Here is a 16,030-nt window from a genome sequence, read left to right on the forward strand (position 1 = left end):
TGGCAACGACTTGATCAACACCCCACAATACTTGAGAGTCCGGAACCCCCAAAACAAGGATCAAGATGCCAGAGCTCAGAGCCGAAGGCACTGTCCGTAGCTCACACTCCAAGAGGAGTGAGGGAGGGAGGACCCAGCGTGCCAGGTAACGGTCTGGAGTTGCCATAACAGAATTGGAAGGTGGGAGGTGTCATGGAATCTTAGGAGCCCCTGTCTTTCAAGTGCCTAGGCCATGGTGATACACAAGGATGTCTGGTCTCTTCTGAACGTCACCAGCAATGGGGACAACCCCTCAGCAGCCACTCTCAATAGTTGTCTACCCTTGTGCGGATACCACCGACTATTCTCTTTCCAAGAAATAGCTAAGCATAATAATTTCTCAGTGTTCTTTCTTGTGTGTTTATAAAAACATCAAGGCAGAAATCGTTTCCCAACAAGTTTTCTTTTCTTCAGGGCTGTCATGAAGTCGCCCAAACTTCTTGTTAAACTAAAACACATCTTCAGGCTTTTCCACAAGTGAAAGATGTCAAACTTTTAGACTCTTATGATGTTCTTCTCTGGAACTTCTCCAGTTTTTTCTATATCTGTTAAAAAGTGGAGGACAGGGGCCGGCCATGTGACTTAACATTTAAGTGCGTGTGCTCCACTACTGGCGGCCCAGGTTCGGATCCGGGGCACGCACTGAAGCACCACTTGTCGAGCCATGCTGAGGCGGCATCCTACATACAGCAACTAAAAGGATGTGCAACTATGACATACAACTATCTACTGGGGCTTTGGGGAGTAAAAGGAGGAGGACTGGCAATAGATGTTAGCTCAGGGCCGGACTTCCTCAGCAAAAAGAGGAGGATTGGCATGGATGTTAGCTCAGGGCTGATCTTCCTCACAAAAAAAAAAAAAAAGTGTAGGACAAAACCCAGAGCATCACACTAAGTGAATGAATAATAAATGTACAAAAGTGTGTCCTGTCCTGACTCTCTCGATTTCTTCTCGCTGCATCCCTATGTTATGTCAGCTTCTTACCCATCAGTGGGGCAGCATGTTGGCTTTTCATTAAACTGAAGTCAAGTGACACCCCTACCTCCTAAACTCCTCTTCTATCTGTCAGTTGCTCTTCTGTTGTTTTTCTTTAATGTCACTAAACACTATATTTCATATTTGTCACATACGGATTTCATTCTAGTCCCATGAGAGTTCTTTCCAAGCTGTCAAAATGATTAAAATAGTTTAGTTGTATATCCTTAAATACACGTAGTGACCATTCTTTTGGAAAGACTTATAAACCTGATGCTATTTTTTATGTTCATTCAGTTCACACACATATTGAACAGACAGGGATCCAGAACAGCTTTTATGGAACTTTACTTGATAGATCTCTTTGAGTTGTCCTATGCCATTTAAATGTAGTTGTATTCTGCTAACAGAACACGGTCAGCTCAAGGTCATGGGTCAGGGATGGTTGATGATCCACAGTGTACGTGTGGAATGGGGTTCAGTGACATAGAAGCTGAGGTTTAGAAGAGAGGGTGGGGCAGGCAGCAGAAAATGATGCCCTGAACCCCCTCCTCACTTCTTCTGCATCTGACCGCACCTGGGTCTTGTGAGCCTGAGACTTGGGAGATCCCCCGGAGCATCGCTTTCTTCAGTTTAGCTACTGGACTTACCTGAGTTGAGGGTGCAGCTGGTGTAACCATGTGCCACCTAGCATGCATATCAAAGTGAAGCATGGAGGACTGGATCAACCACTTTTGAAAGTTTATCTTCTCCCCATCCCACGCCATCCTTCATCTACACCATGTAAAGATATTGGTGTGTGAGATCCACCAAAGGCTTTAAAGAAATCTATTTTCTGGTGTCTGTGAGACCTGACATTCTATGGGAGAAAGAAAAGTTTGTCAAATTCCTTCACTTTAAAAATGATGAAAGCGAAGGCTCACAAAAGTTATGTGACTTACTTGAAGTCACACACGAATGAGTTTTTTGCAGTGCTAATTATAGTAATCATAATAACAGTAATAGTCCATTGAGTGATACTGGGCCAGGCACTTTGCTAAGCACAGTAGACATATGACCGCATTTTATTTTCATCATAAGCCTTTGAGGTAATACTGTTGTCCATAAATAAAGTAAGAAACCCGAACAAGAGGGACATTAAGAAATTTATTTGGCCAAATTAAAAACAGAAAAAACACTTTTTGTTATAAGAGCAAAGAAGTGATTGCCTTGCATTTTGTTAAAATAAGAGAAACCTGTTTTGTTTTTATCCTACATTTGTCCCATTTTACTGCTGCTCTTTTTCTCTCTCTGTGACCTGGCTTTGCTTCTAGAGCCCTACTTTGTTCTACTAACCCATCTCCAGGCACGTGCAATAACAGAAGTGATGGCTGGGCTCTTCCAGAGTCTCCCTGAAATGCTTGCGGTGTCACGTCAGACACAGTCTGGAGGCAAGAGTGACCCATATCTGAGAATGGGCAGCTGCTTTCCCACCTCATTCAAGTCGGCATGATGTCAAATGACAGAAAGGGATAATTTCCCTTGAACTCCGGAGTCACGTCTCAGTGACTGTGATCTATTGGGCTGAACTGACCTGAACTTGAGTGGACTTGCTAACTTTCTGGTTTCTTAACTGGCTAGAATATTTATAAGACTTTCTTACTTAAATATCTCTCTTGATGTTTGAATTAACAGCAATATGATTTATTTTTGTAAGGTAAGAGGCTAGGAGAAGACTGGTTCCTTCAACGAGCAAATAAGGGTAAAATTAACTTCCATTCAAAGCAAGCTAGAATTTGAAATTAGGGCTTTTGTTGTTTTCAAGGTGGACTGTAGGTACGTCAGGCGTATGTCCCCAAGGGCTTGCGTCTCTGCTGTAAACCGGATGAGGTTAAAACGGGGTCAGATTGGCCAGGTCCCTTTCAAGTCTAGGGTCCTCCAACAGTTCCTCCTCCGCTTTAGAGAATGGATTGAAAATATCCTTGTGGTTCTGCTCTGTCCTACTTTTGTGTTTTGGGTAAAAGTTATACAGCTCAGTGTTTCTCCCACCCCCAAGTGGATCATTCTAAGAATCATCTGGGAGAGTTAGCACACATCAAGTTCATGGTCCTCATTTGTAGTGATTCTGATCTGGTGGGCTTAGGTGGAGCATGGAATCTATGTGTTAAAGTTACTCGGATGTGAAATAGGTTGAGGACCCACTGATATCATCAACCTTCCTCACAGTTTGGGGGATGATCATTTCAGATATATTATTAATTCTAATCTTCGGAATCGAATCGTGATGAAAGCATTACTTTCCCCTGTTTGCAGATGAAGAAACCAAGGCATAGAGAGGGTCTTTAACTGGCCCAAGGTCCCCTGGCTGTAAGTGCTGCGGCCAGATGTCAGGTAGAGTCCCCCTCTCCCTCAAACCCCGTTCCCACATTTTCCAGTTCACTCTCATCTCAGGTTTTTCCAAGTGGGTGCTTCCTTTGCCTATACTTCATTTCTACCAAAAGATAGCTGCATTTTGTTTTTTCATCCCATATATTTTTCACAGCAGGCTAACAGCATCCTATTATGGCCACTGGCTAGTAATTTCAGGCACATTTTTTAATGAAAATACAGGGCATAGGAATGTGCAAAGTCATGTTGCTGATTATTATCATTATGGCATAATTCATAAACTTAAATTCACCGTTTTGTGTACAAATCAGTGACTTTTAGTCTATTTGCAAGGTTGTGGAAGCATCAGCACTCTCTAATTCCTGAATATTTTCATTACCTCAAAAACGAAACACCGTACCTACCGGCAGTCACTCCCTATTCCCCCCTTCTCCCAGCCCTTGGCAACCTCTAATCTACTTTCTCTCTCTATGGATTTGCCTGATCTGGGCATTTCTTCTAAATGGAATCATACAACCTGTGGTCTTTGGTGTCTGGCTTCTTCATTTAGCATCATGTTTTCAAGGTTCATCCATGGTTTGGCGTGTATCGGTACTTTATTATTTTCATATTTGAATAATAGTTCATTTTATGACTATACTACATTTTGTCCGTTCATCAGTTGATGCATATTTGGGTTGTTTCTACTTTTGGCTGTTATGAATAATGCTGCTATGAATATTTGTATTCAATATATGTGCAAGTTTGTTTGTGACCATATGTTTTCAATTCTCTTGAAAATATATACCTAGGAGTGGAATTGCTATGTCTACATCAGCTCTAGATTTAACTTTGAGCAACTGACAAACTGTTTTCCAAAGCAAGCTAGAATTTGAAATTTTGCATTCCCACTAGCAATGCAGGAGGATTCCACTTTCTCCACATCTTCCTCAACACGTGTTATTGCCTATCTTTTAATACTAGTGGGTGTGAAATGGTATCTCATTGCAGGTTTGAGTTCCATTTTCTTAATGACTGATGAGGTTGAGCATCTTTTCATGTGCTTATTGGTCATTTGTACATCTTCTATAGAGAAATGTCTGTTCAAATCCTTTTTCCATTGATATATTAGACTATTTGTCTTTTTACTGTTGAGTTGTAAGAGTTCTTCATATATTACGGATACTAGGCACTTGTCAGATACATGTTTTGCAGCTATCTTCTCTGATTCTGTGGGTTGTCCTTTCACTTCCACGTTAGCATCCTTTGAAGCACAAAAAAATTTAATTTTGATGAACTCCAATCTATTTATTCATTGGTTGTTTTTGCTTTAGCTGTCATATCTAAGAAATCATTACCTAATCAAAGATCACAAAGATTACACCTATATATTCTTCAACACACTGCTTTGAATTAGAACTTTCCTGGTTTAGGGTAGGGGGACATTTTTGAACTTTGATTCCTATAAATTGATACACATATATATATCCCACTTGATTGATATTCACAATCTGCCACACACTCCAATGGAGCATCCTTGCGCTATAACAGAGATCTGGGAAATGGTATTTATTAACATCCTGGCTTTGATTGAGATGAGAGTTCTGGTCATGCGGGACAGCTTCTCCTCGACCTCTCCTGGGTTCAAAAATTGTTCAATATCTTTAGAGTTGAACAAGTGCTTGAGTGTCTTTCTGAGAAACACTTGGGAGTCCAGGATGTTCTAAAGCTATAGTGTACTCCGTCCTTCCACTCCAGACAGCAATGACTGCAGGGGTTGGACTCAGCCAAGACTTTCATCACTGGTGTTAGGTGGAAACTAGACCTGCTTCAGAGTTTGGGGATGGTTGTTCAAAAGGGTCTTGTTCCTCTCCGATTCTTTGTACTGCATACATGACTTCTTTCTAGAAATGGTGGGAAAATGTTTATTTTAGAACAACTAATCTGCTCTCTGCCAATAGTTTTCTGTCTACAGATTTAAAGGGAGTAAGGGATGACAAATAAGTTCTTAGCACCTATTATTGTTCCAGTGATCATATTTAAGCTTACAAACTATCTTATTAGTCAAGTTTTATCTTTTTCGTTATGAGAAAAGAAAACTCAGAATGACTACAAAATCTCCCAAGATCGCAAATCTAGCGAGGAGAGGACTGAGCATCAGAAACCATTTCTGTTTGGCCTTCCAAGTCAACCTTGTAGCATTGTAACCAACTGAATGGCAGTACTTTTGTTGGAATAAGTCTCAGTGTTTGTTGTTCGAGGGTGATTTTCCCAAGACAGCAGCGTGTCATTTTAATATTATTTGAACTTTTAAATTTCACTATCTCTTTTGGTTTAACCATACATTTTAGTGTTTGTTCTGTTCCATTGCTTTGGGTTTCTTCTCAAGAGATTCTTATTATTTATATTTTGAATATTTGTTACCTATTTTCTGTCATTTGTCACCTTTTTTACTCTTTGTCATCCCCTCTCTCTCCTTTTTATTGCTCACATTTCTTTATTGAGGTACAATTTACCTAGGGCAAAACGCACAAAACTTCAGTGTACAGCACAGTGAATTTAACAGGTATGCATTGTGTAATCACCACCCAGACCAAGAAACAGATCGTTTTCCATCATCCCCCAAAGTTCTGTCACACTCCTTGCCAGTCAATACCCATCCCCCAAAGAAAAACATATTCTAATTCCCTCACCATAGATTAATTTTGCTTACTTTTGCACTTCATATAAATGGAACGCACTATATTCTCTTTCGTTCTGTGTTCTTTCCCTCAATATCTGGTTTTGAGATTCAATCATAACAGGCTACCCGTGTCAGTAATTTGGTTTTTTTATTGCCAAGAAATATTCTGTTTTATAATTATAGCACAATTTCATTATCCATTTTTCTGATGATGGACAGATTTGGTTTTGGTTATTATGCCTGAAGTAACTATGACTACTCATGTATATATATTTTTTGTGGAGATAATCACTTGTTTGTCCTGGGTACCTATACCTAGGAATAGAATTGCCTGGTGAAACAGTAGAAACTGACAGAGACTCTTGCAAAGTAGTTGTATCATTTTACAGTTCCATCCAAATACAAGACACTTCCAGTTTCTCTACATTCTCCCACACTTAGTATTTCGATCTTTTTAATTTTAGCCATTCTGGTGACTGTGTAGAGGTTTGCCATTTTGGTTTCAAAAGCTTTCTAGTCATGTGGCTATCTCCTTATGTGAAGTGCCTTTTCTAATCTTCTGCTCATTAATAAACTAGGTTGTTTGTAGTGTTCTTTCTTTTGCTGAGGAAGAGTCACCCTGAGCTAACATTTGTGCCAGTCTTCCTCTATTTGTGTGTGGGACGCTGCCACAACGTGACTGATGAGTGGAGCAGGTCCGCGTCCGAGATCCCAATCCATGAACCCAAGCCGCTGAATCACAGTGCCTGGAACTTGAACCACTCTGCCACGGGGCCACCCCCTTGTAATTTTCTTTGGGACTTGTATAAGTTCTTTGTATACTTTGGATAAGTCCTTGTCAGATATACATATTGCAAGTAATTATTCCTGGTCTTTAAATTGATTTTTCCCTTTTTAAATTGTCATTTATCATAAGCCAAAGGTTTCATATTTTATGAAATCCACTTTGATCAATTTTTCAGCTGTGGCGAGTACCTTGGTGTCATGTCTAAGAAATCTTTGCCTATACCTTGGTCATGAAAATATTTCCATTTTTCTTTCAAGGGCTATATAGTTTTAACTTTCACATCTCTAATTAACTTTAATGTTTGGTTGGAAATGGTTTTTAATATTAACTGGTTTTTAAATAAATATTCATTCTTTCTAACACCTTTTATGGAAAAGTCTTTCATTACCCCAGTGAAACGTATTGGTGACTTTATAAAAAATATCAAATAATTGTATACGTATGTGGGGAAATATTTTACTCTCTGCTCTTTCCGATTGATTTGTTTGTGTTGCCTTTACTTCCACCAATACTATAGTGTCCTAATTACTGTAGCTTTAAAGTGAGTGTTGAAATCTAGTAGAGTGTGTCCTCCAACTTAATTCTTCTTCAAGGTTGTCTTGGCTATTCGAGGTATTTTCATTTCCATCTACATTTTAGAATTAGCTTGAAAATTTCCCCCCAAAACTGCCTGCTGCAATGTTACTTGGGGTAATGTTGACTTGACATTCTAACAATATTGAATCTTCCAATCTATGAATTTGATAGATTTTTTTTTGATTTATCTAGTTCTTCTTTAACTTCTCTCAGTAATAATCTTCGGGAGTCCTTATTATATGTGTTCTTAGGCATTTAATGATTGTGGATGTTAATCTCTTTTGTGTTTTACTGTATTTCATTTTCTAAATAACTTATTGCTAGTATGGACAAATACAATAGATTGTTATATGAATGCTCTGGAGGTATAATTTAGGTGCAATAGAGTGCACCACTTTAAAGTATACAATTAAATGCATCTGACAGATGTATACACTAATGAAACTGCCTGCTACAGCCAGGGTACAGGGCATTTCCATTATGTCATGACTTTCCTTGTGCCCCTTTGCAGTCCATCACCCCCTCAACCCTCAGCCCCAGGCAACCACGGTCATTACAGCTGGGTTTGCATTTTTAACAACATTTGATAATGGAACCATACACATACTCTTTCATGTCTGCATTTCCTTATGCAGCATAATGATTTTAAAATCCATCCACATTACTACATGCATCTACAGTTCATGCCTTTTTACTGCTAAGTGGTATTCTTTGTATGGCTGTATCGTGTCTATTTATACCTTCATCTATTAATGGACATCTGTGTAGTTTCCAGGTTTTGGCTATTATGAATAAAGCTTTTATGGATATTCATGTGCAATTGTTGTGTGGACATATTCTGTAAATACCTAGCAGTGAAACGCCTATTCACATGATTGGCATATGTTTACTTGCAATTCAGCTTTTCCAAGTGGTTGTACCATTTTTCATTCTCACATTTGTAAGAGATTTCTAGTGGCTTTACATCCTAACCACAAGTGGTATTTTCAGTCTCTAATTTTAGCCATGGTAAAGGATGTGTAGTGGTAACCATTGTAGTATGAATTTATTTCCCAGATGACAGAGTTGAGCATCTTTTTATGTGCTTTTTGGTCATTTATATATCTTCTTTTGTGAAGTATTTCCTCAAGTCTTTTGACCAATTCTCTTATTGCATTATCCTACCTGACAAAATATGTGTAAGAAAAGTACACTGAAAATGACAAAACATTACTTTGAGAAATTAAAGAATTAAATTAATGGAGAGATAAAACTTGTGGTGGATTGGAAAACTCAAGATGATTTAGAAGTCAATTCTCCTCAAACTGATCAACAGATCTATTACAATCCCAATCAAAATTCCAGCAAGTATTTCGGGACATTTACAAGTTGATTATAAAATTTATATGGGAAAGCAAATGATCCTGAATTATCAAAGCAATTTTATAAAAGTAGACAAAAGGTGGACAACTTACACTGCCTATTTCCAGAAGTACTATACAAATCTTTTATCCAATTTAAAATTAATTTCTTTGTCTTTTTATTATTTGGTTTTAAGAGTCTCTGTATACTCTGGGTATAAGTGTTCTATCAGATATGTGATTTACAATTATTTTCAACTCGCTGTGGCTTGACTTTTCATTCTCTTACCAGTGCTTTTGAAAAGCAAACGTTTTCAATTTTCATGACGTCCAATTTATCAATATATTCTTTTATCAATTATGTTTTTGGTATCAATCTAAGAAATCTTTGTCTAACCTAAAATCACAAATATTTTCCTCTATGTTTTCTTCTGGAAGTTTTACAGTTTTAGGATTTACATTTAGAGGTATTACCTACTTGGAGTTAATTTTTGTATATGGTGTGAGATATGGGTTCTATTTATTTATTTCACTATTTTTCATTTGGATATAGAGATCCACTGGTTGAAAAGGTTGAAAAAGATCATTCTTCACCATTTATTGAAAAGACTATCTTTTCTCCACTGCGTTGTCTTTTTGCATTTGTCAAAAATCAGTCTCTTTATATGTATTAGTTCATTTTTAGACTCTTTACTCTATTCTATTATCTATTGATCTATGATGACAACAATACCATACTGCTTCGAATACTATAACTTTAGAATAGTTCTTGAAATCAGGTAGAGCTAGCCATCCAACTTTGTTCTTTATTTTGTAGGTGTTTTGACTATGCTAGGTCTTTTGCATTTTCATATTCATTTAGAATCAGCTCATTACCTTCTACCTAAGATGCTGACTGATATTTTGAGTTGGGTTGCATTGAATCTATAGATCAAGTTGGGGAAAACTGACATCTCAAAAATAATGAGTCTTCTGACCGTGAACAGGGAATTTGTCTTCATTTTTTTAGGTCTTCATTGATTTCTTTCACCAATATCTTGTACTTTCATCTGTTTGATGCTATTATTTTTCACACTTCATTTATGCATTGAAATTATATAGACATAAAACAGATTTATGTACATTGATCTTGTACCCTGCTGGAAACAAATGCTTCAGAGTCAACCTGTATCTAGCAGTGACCATAGCTTTGGGGACTTGTGTATTTGCCAGGTGAGAAGAATCTCCTTCAATTCAGTTGGGGCTTTATCATCAATCCAAGGAAGATGAGCAAAACTCAAGTTGAGTCCTGTTGCTGGGCAGTGTTTGTAGGAGGGCTTTTGTGGACTAACCAATGTGAAAGGTTTTGTATGGTCATCAATAAGAACTCCTTAAAAGTAACCATTTAGTTGGTGAGCCTGCCAATTTATCCTTGTGTTTAGGTGCAATACCAGTTACAGATTTAGGGGTCAATATTCTCCCTTATTATTTAATTTAGTGTTCCATGATCTATTCCAGCATTATGTACTGCCAGAATCTTTCAAATCATATGCAAAGATATATCTGTTAAATATGGTGAGTTTGTGCCCATTTCTGACTAGTCTTATGGTTGATGTGTTCTATGATAAAAATGACACCAAGAGCATTAAAATAATTAATGGCAGCAGCCCGAGGGGCTCTGGGTGTGTGACATTTGTAAGCTTTAGGAGACACTGCTTCCTATCCCATATCTGAAGTAGGTGTCGAATCCCATCAGTCTATAATCATCAGATCCCTGAGGCTGCAACATAATCTGTAGGCCCTTTGTATCAGCTTCATTTCCCAAAAGATGGTGAACGACCTTCAGTTCAAATTATGCCCTGACTGGTGTATGTAGCATATTTAAGTTATCTCTTTAGTCACTGATGTTTCCATCCAGTCATGTAAAGCTTGCTCACCTGGATGACTCACAAGGTCTCCTTCCCAGTGGGTCAGATAACTTGTCTCAGAAAACCAAAGCATCCATTTGTCATTATGTGTCTCTCCTAAAGCTTATTCTTGATGGGCTAAAACATGGCTCACAAACAGCTGTAAATGTCTTTTATTTATATCCATTTAATGGTTTTCTAAAGGCAGTGACCCAACCGACTTTCTTTTTACAGTCCAATTTGTTGTTTCCCAATGCTCCGCCCATTTGGCAGGACCAAGAGTCAGTATAAATATAGACTTATCTCCATTGGTTTGTTACCAACCAAATGATGGTGTGTACATTGCATACAATTCTATACATTGGGCTGACTGTGCCCTCCTTCTTTTACCTGTTTCCTCTTGGGTGTTCAGGTGTTGTAATGTCACTCACTACTTCCATTGACATCCCTGGATGACAGTGCTGCTCTCTGTGAAAACAGTTGTTTTACACTGCTATTTATCGAAGTTATCATACTGTCTTTAAATCTGCACTTTTATGAGCATCATTAATAGTTAATATCTATAGTATTCAATTCTTCAGTTAGGTCAAAAACTAAAATTTCAAAATAAGAAATAAAATAACAGCCTCATTATTTAGGATGTTTTTAAAAAGTATACCACTTCCAATTCAGGTGTGTGTGCTGATGTGCAGATTCCTCACTCCCCTTAGAAAAGTCACTGTTGGTCCAAGACAATACAGAATAAATTATGTACAGAATGATTGTAGATCATGGGCTAAATTTTTAGCGTCTTTGGGGTCCAACATTTGTTAAACATGTTTTTATAAGATGTAATGTTCTTCTGAGCCAACTCATTTGCAGCTCCAAAAGCCTCAAGCCATTTTCTCCACCCTCTTGTGGCCACTGTCATGAAATCTACTCTGCCTCTTCTTATGGCACCTGCCATGCGATTTCTTTTGTCATGGCCTTAGAGGCAGGGCCATTTTTTCAAGCTTATTTAGGGCATGAAGAACTTCCTGTTTCCTAAGATCAATGGAAGTGAGTGGCTCTCTCTGTTATTTGGGATGTAGGGCCATCATTTGGGTGACTTGGAGAATATGTTGTCTTCACAAGTCATCAGGTGCTCCTAAATGCAATAAATTTCCTCACTACATGACACTAAATCCCACCCATCCATTGTATTCTTGAAAATGTCACTTTCTGAGTGGGATCTTGAAGGTTTTTGAGATTCATCGCCCAACCACACATTATTCAGTCTTTTTGAGTCCATCTCTCTGCTTTTTCTCTTGATATGGCTACTATCTAAACAGGATCTGTGAAATGAAACTCAGGCAGGAGGTCCATGCCAAGAATTTGGGACACTCAACTATGACAGTTGGCAGCCGGGACACTCTCTGGAGGAGATTCTCCAGATGCTTTTTGACCTGACTCCTCAGGAGGTAGAAAGCCAGGTGCTCTCATTGCTCCTCCTCATCATCTTCCCTTTCCCCAGGATGAGACTATTGTGTCTGCTATTGATGCTGTCACCTACAGAGAACTGAGGCTGAGCTGGGGACAGACATCTTTCAGCTCTCTTCAGTAAGGAATGTATCCTCCAGTGTAATCAGCACAATGCTTCACCCACAGGGGCTCAGTAAACGCATTCATGGAGCTAATTTAGAACCCATGTTATCTAGATAAGCAGAGATGTTATATTTTGTAGAACTTGATAGGATAAGTAGAGGAGTGAAACAGGGAGTTTTAGTTTATTCTGTTTCTAAGGGAACAAAAGTCACTGGGTTTATTAACCACTTGAATATCAGAGGGCCAGGTTTTAGTGCCAGACACCCCTACCGTCTCACTGCAAACTTGGAAGTTGCTGTACTGTATATTTACCTTAGTTATTCAATCTAAAATTTGAGGATGAAATACCAAGTTCCAAAATTCTAGAAATATGGCTGATATTTAAATTATTTTTGATGTGGGGAGAGAACCTTGAAGTCTGGAAAATATTTAACTTATCAGAGAGAAGACAGATCATCACTTATCATTATGGCAAGGAGGAACCTGTAAGACTGCTTACCAGAGGGGAAGAGGGGGAGGGCAAAATGGGTAAAGGGGGTCATTTGTATGGTGACGAATGGAAATTAGACTTTTGGTGGTGAACACAATGTAGTGTATACAGAAGTCGAATAATAATGAAGTATATCTGAAATCTATAGAATGTTATACCAACGTTACCTCAATAAAAGATAAAATGAATAAACAATTTTTTTCAAGACCTATTAAATTTGCCTCTTTATTTCTCCAGGTAGCCAGGACATAGCAGCCACTGATATCAGCAGTTTCCTCTGGAGACCTTGGTAGTGTTGACTGCTTTGAGCCAACAAGCAGCCCAGGTCAGTCGTATCCTGAGAGGCTGAAATCTGGCTGAGGCCCAGGGTCGTTGGGCCAGGACAGGCCATCCAGCTGTTGGAAAAAACAGAAGGGGTCCAGCATAACCGCTGAGGTCATCCCTACACAGCACTGGCCACTTCCTCCAATGACCCACCACCACTACGCTTTTCATGACTTCCTGGTTACTAGACTGAGAGCTCTGTGAAAGTTGCAATATTTTATTCATCTCTGTCTTCATGGCTCCTAGCACCAAGTCAAGCCCCGAGGAGGCTCTCGCAACACTCATTCGCTGATCGAATTAAAGTGGTTGCAAATCTCCATCACCTCACTATGTTCCTGTCCCAAGTGTCCTGTCAGGGATGCTCTGCTCTCTCTCATGATGTAGCTGATGCCCATCCTTAGAGAGGAGCCTGCCCTACAGTCTCTATGCTCTATGACTCTCACCTGTGGTCAGCTCTGATGACGATGGGACTGTCCTCAGGGATTCCTCTCAATGGTTCACACTGTTATTAGGAAGAGATGTCCTCGGCCTATCCTCCCATCCTCTGGGCTGCCACAACACCCACGATTAGGAGAGCTACCACATTGTGTTGAAACCATCTGTTTGTATTCTTCCTCTCACTGCTCCGATTTCCTCAGAGAACTCTTCCTGATATCTTCTTGAAGTTCTTAACACAGTATAAGGAAAATTTGGACTTCAACAAATATTTAAGACATACTGTATGTAAAGCCTTTCTCAACCGTAAATGCAGAAGAATATTATTAGTATCACTGCTTCAGATGCAAGGGTACCCCTACCCTGGTCTCTTCTGACCTTAGGGCAGAACTGTTTAAGGTAAGAATGGACATCTCCAACCCTTCTCCAAACATCACTTATCCCTCTAAGCCCACACTTACTGGGAGGGCATCCACTGCGAGGGCAGCCCCAAGGTCAAGGCTGGGGGCGTCTATGGCAGAGCCTCATGGTGGCTCCCTCCTCTTGGAATTGGTGCTTCCCAGCAGTAGAAACCAACCCTCATCCATGCTTGGATCTCCTTGGCAGGTGCACAGGTTCACTGCGAAGTAAGTTACTCTCCCAGTCCTCACTGCTCAGCTCAGGTTGCTCTTTGAGGAACTGGGTGATGCTGCACACATTCCTCAGTTTCCCTGACTTTTCTGAATTCAAATTGTCCTTATTCTCACCTCCTTTGGCAACCACTTGTTCCAATAGCACCTGGCCTCTTAAAATTATTCTCATCCTCCAAACTTGCTAATTTTCTTTCTTCCATCTGGTCCCTCAGTTCTGTGTTTTCAGTGTGTCGGCTCAGCATAGGCTCCTGCAGGAGACACACAGAGAAGGGACGGAAGTCAGGTCTTTGCTGCAGTTCCCAGGGCACGTTTAACATGCCTCTCAGTCCCTCATGCACTCAGAAAACTGAGCAGGAAGGGACTTTGGAGAATCTGAATAACAACCTGGTCTTATTGATGAGGAAAATGAGGCTGAGATGGAATACGAGATTTTTCCAAGCTCCCTCAGCATTTGATGGCAGCAAAGAACCACACAAGCCTTGGCCACAAGCTTCCCTGTCCAAAGCACCTAACACATCCTTCAGGAACCCACGCCTAAATTTCAAGAGACATTGGGTCAAATATCAGTATTTCCACTGTTAAAACAAAAATATCTGAATGCTCTTTCCAGGGACAATTCCTTTTTCACAGTTATGTAGTCTCATTAGTTATACTCAGTCAGTCTTCAATCCTGGCTGACACAATGAGACAATGGAACACATAAGTATTAAATAAAATTTATCACAGAAATAATTAAAATGTATTTGTGTGATTATCTATAAAACATCTGGCTCCTGTGCCAGTAGATCATCTTCCTGAGAGCAGGCGCTCTGTCTGCCTTGTTTATCCCATCTCCCCAGGGCCTCTACAAGATCCTGCCAGACAAAACACTTAGTATACTTGCCACGTGGATAAATAAGAGTTACCATGGGCCGGCCCCGTGGCTTAGCGGTTAAGTGCGTGTGCTCTGCTACTGGTGGTCCGGGTTCGGATCCTGGGCACACACCGACGCACCGCTTCTCCGGCCATGCTGAGGCCACGTCCCACATACAGCAACTAGAAGGATGTGCAACTATGACATACAACTATCTACTGGGGTTTTGGGGGGAAAAAAAAGGAGGAGGATTGGCAATAGATGTTAACTCAGAGCCGGTCGTCCTCAGCAAAAAGAGGAGGATTAGCACAGATGTTAGCTCAGGGCTGATCTTACTCACAAAAGAAAAAAAAAATAGTTATCAGGAATATCTAACTTTTACTTATGTCTTCTAGTCCCAACCACATTTGCAATAAAATCCTATCCTAGGTCTGTGCTGAAGCAATCCCTTAGGAAGAGCAGTCAAAGGCTCAAATACCAACACCACCACGGACAAAGTATGCTTTCCCAGATGGTTTCACTACCTTCTCAGAGCATATTTGTCTCATGTATAATAGAGAAGAATGTATAGTGTAAAATAGAGAAGGCAGCATTGACCACTAGAGTGCTGGATGATTAAATGTGATATCATGCAGTAGACAGGGCTCCAACCCCTGGGCACTAGCAGCACAGCTAAAGAATGCCCACATCAGAGTCAACATGGTGCTTATTAAACACCTCCAGAGATACTGCCCAAGAAACCGCATTTCAGACAAAAATTCCATGGAGATTGCATGCAAGGAAAAAGCCTCGCCATTAAAAAAAACAACAACCTAGGATGCAGACTCTGAAAGCTCCAGTGTAACAAGAATGACAGCTTTGAGCAGAGCAAGTCCCTTGTCCAAAGTGGCCTTTCCATGGGAAATGTCCCCCTTTCCAAGAAGGGTTCCTATTTGATGTGGGACACAAAGAGGACCCTTCTTCCACAGTCTGGGCTTCTAGCACCTCCACTGTCCTTTCATTTCTCCTCTGCTCTAATCACTGGATCTCAGCTCTCACATGGGTCATTTCTTTATGAAGACCTCTGTTGTTTTCTTCTCCTCTTGGAGAAAGAGATGGCAG

The sequence above is a fragment of the Diceros bicornis genome, chromosome 4 (genome assembly GCF_020826845.1).
Source record: "Diceros bicornis minor isolate mBicDic1 chromosome 4, mDicBic1.mat.cur, whole genome shotgun sequence".
NCBI lineage: Eukaryota > Metazoa > Chordata > Mammalia > Perissodactyla > Rhinocerotidae > Diceros > Diceros bicornis.